Consider the following 3,899-nt stretch of genomic DNA (forward strand, 5'->3'; position numbering starts at 1 on the left):
TACAGGTGTAAGACGGCGATTTTTGGAGATAGCACCGCGTTGTGGAGGAATACCACGGGCGCGACGCGTAACCGTCTTTCTGGGCACATCGTATAGTTTCTCAACGCCTCGGAAGGATGTAATTTGGCCGGTCTTATAGGCTTGAACGCCTAGAATAACTCTGCCTTCTTAAAAGATGGCTTCTTGTTGTTGTGGTGCTGCTATTGGGGTGGTTATTGGACAACGCATCGCGTGTTAAGTTGGGTGGGCCACTAGCTTGTGCGGGCCACTAACTTGTGGATTACGTTAAGAAATAGAGCTATATTATTAATTACCTTACTATAGCCTAGATAAAGGCTGCTAAGCCTGCAAATTTAGTTAAAGAATTAGCGTAAACTAGTATAGTATATATAATAGGGTGAATTCTATAATATATATTATATAAGCAAGTATATAAAGCTTAGCACTACTTTACTTTTTCTACTTAGAAATTGCCTACTACTTAATTAACCTTATATACTCCTTTAATTACTTTACTTTGCTTTATCTACTCTGCTGTACTGTATATTATAGTAGAAATTCTTTCTCGCTTCCTTAATACGCACTAAGCAATTGTTTAGAGACCCTAGCAATACTTACTAAGGTTACTGCGCCTCTTAAAAACGCAATAAGAATTAAGGCTGCAGGATAAACCTTAAAATTAAGACCTGCTCTTCCGCTTTTTAGCTTATTATCTAGCCTATAGCCTTTTATAGGGCCGCCTGTAATAAGCCCGCCTAAATTAAAGTTATTGCCTTTTACTTTATCTCCGCCTATTTAATATAAAAGCCGCCCTGCCTCTAGCAGTTTAACCTATTAACCTAGCTTAATATACTATTTTCTTACCTTATTAGATTCTAAGAGCAACCCTACTACTAAATTACTTTAAAGGCCAGCTTTTCTTCTTTTATACTTCTAAGCACCACGCGCTATTAAAACCGATTCTAATACTAATAAGCTGCAGCCTTCCTGTCCTATTATTACTATCCTTAGCCCGACTAGCCAATTCCTTTTAACCTAATATCTCCCGACATCCCCTAAATACTAGGCCTTACCGGCTTCGCCTATCTAGATAAAGGTATTCTAAGAAACTATACTTAAATAACTAGGTGGCTTATTAGTTAAATAAAGGCTTACTAGAAAACAATAGCAATAGTAGATTATAGGATATCGATTTTAAACCTGTAATTAGTAATAATAAACAGCTAAATAAATAGCTAGAAGAAGTTTTAAGCATAGTAACTTATATAACTATTTACCTTATTTAAGACTGCTAAAGTATATATTTATATTTTATAAACCACTCTAGACTAGTAGAAAGCATTTAAGTAAGTAAAGCCTTTACGCCTTTACTGCTCTGCTAATAAGCATTCTTACTAACACTACGCAAAGAAATATATAAGGCGCTATTCCTAATTCTAATCCTTTAGTTAATAATAAGGTTCTATTTTACTACCCTTTAAACCTTTTTATAACCCGCTAAACTATTAGATTAGTATAAAAACGCTTAGCAACACTAATAACTAGATATAGGAGTGCGACGTACGTAATAAGCCTAATATCGCTCCTACTAGTAGAGGCGCGGCGCAGCAGTAAGGCAGTTAGTAGAAGCTTATAATATAGCTAACTCTAATATATTAGTAATTTATAACTTATAAAATAATTTTACTATTTCTCTTCTTTTTTTTTATTATGCTAAGTACACCGGAACTAATATAGTACTTTAAGTATAGCTACCTTATATATACTAATAACGCACTCCAGCATATATTTATTTCTACTCTAGCCTCCTAATTTTTTGTATATAATTCTTTTCTACTTAAAATAAAATTAAAATATATGCTTAGTTAGACAGCTTAGTTAGCGTATTTATATTTATAACAATTTTAAGTGCCTTATTAACTTCTAGAACTACTATTAAAAGGAGTATATATTAACATCTTTATATTTAATAACTAAATCCGCAACATCGCCTAAATAAGGCTTGCTTACTATTAAGCCTGCGCAGTAATACGTATAAATAGATCTAGGTTCTCTAAATTTAGATTAATAGCATTCTTAAGAAACATCCTTACTATTTAATATTTAACTATTTAACCCTTATCTTTTAGAACGTGTATAGCTGTATATAGGAATAGTTCTTAGCTTTAGAGCAGTATACACAGCAACGCCTACTATAGCCCTAATTATAGCAAGTTCTTTGCCTACACCTGCTAAACGCGGCGCAGTAATAAGGTAATAGCTTTTCTAAGTCTTGTCTTTTATAGGGTATATAGGTCCTCCTCTATCCAGAGTATAAAAATTAATTCCGGGCTTACTTCAGCCTAATTACTAAATAGATATAGCATTTCTTAGATATAAGTATATATTAAAATAGGGCTTTAGCTATTACAGGTTATCTGCCTATTTCCTAGACACCGCAGCGCATATATAAATACGCGGAAAGTTTAGGGCTGTCGCAATAATAGGTTCTTTAAGATAATCTAGGTGCAGATATGCAGAAACTAGTCTATATCTATGCAGGCACGTTAGGGAACGCCAATTCCTAGGGAGTTAACGGCACGGCACATGTATTAAGATAGGGTTTAATTTTAGGTTATCCGCCTATCGCTATTACTAGATACAGCACAGCGCAGGTATAAATACACAGCTAGCCTATATAACGGACACGCCGGGAAGCGCCTATTCTTAGGAAGCGAACGGTATAATATATATATATATATTAAGACAGGGTTTACTTACAGGTTATCCGCCCACCGCTATCACTAAATACGGCTTAGCGCATATATAAATATGCGGAGTTTATATAATAGAAGGAGCGCCTACTTTTAGGAGTTAATACAGCGTATATATATAATAAAACGGGGTTTATAATTACTATAGGTTATTCGCCTATTACTATTACTAGACACGGTATATAGTGTATATATAAACGTATAACTAGCCCAAGCAATAGATATATTAAGGAGCGCCTTATTTTTATAGATTTAATAGTATATTATATATATATATATTAAGGCGCGGTCTATAGTTATTATAGGTAATTTAATCTGCAAGTTATAGCCCCCTTATTAAATTATACAGTAAAACTTATTCTATACTATTATATAGATCCCGATAGCTTATATAATAGGGTATTACGTATAGGTAATACTAAGGGCTTTTAACTAATATAAGAATATATTACTCCTTAGCTATACCTATTTTTAAAGCTTAATTATCTATTACCCGGCCTTTAAAATATAGGCTTACCTATTTTCTAATCTAGATAAAACTGCGCTAGTAAAATATTCTAAAGCGCTATAGAAATAGATGCTTATTAATGCTTTAGTATAATACCTAAACTAGTCTATTTTAATCTATAAAACCTCTAAAGAATATACTATTTAGTCCGCCTCTGCCTCTGCCTCTACCTCTGCTTTTACCTCTACCTTCCCTTATAGATAAGTATTTCAGCCCTAGCAACTTATTTAAAAAACCTAAAAAGGTAAAACTTTTGCTTAGGTTTAATCTAACCTTTAAAGAATCTGTAATAGTAACTTATAAACAGGCTAGTAAGTTATTTTAGGGCGGCCTGGATAGGGTTTTAAATTTTTTTAAAAGTCCTAGGTTTAAGTTTAAATACTAGTTCTATATAAACAGTATAAAAGTTTCCTCCTCTGCTTATATCTAAATAAAAAGGACTGTATTCCTAGATACCGGTTATACTTTCTCCGGTAGGCTAAAGGGCTAGGTTATTAAATTTTGTCTTATTTAGGAGAGCGTGCTGGCAATTCCTAATAGTAGTGTAAATAGTATACTAGTTTATAGAGTTAGACCCTTTAAAAATATTAAAAAGGCTAAGTATTATAGTAGCCTTTAAGGCGAAGCCCTATAAGTAA

This window comes from Mytilinidion resinicola (assembly GCF_010093595.1).
Source record: "Mytilinidion resinicola strain CBS 304.34 unplaced genomic scaffold BDZ99scaffold_10, whole genome shotgun sequence".
In the NCBI taxonomy this organism is placed as follows: domain Eukaryota; kingdom Fungi; phylum Ascomycota; class Dothideomycetes; order Mytilinidiales; family Mytilinidiaceae; genus Mytilinidion; species Mytilinidion resinicola.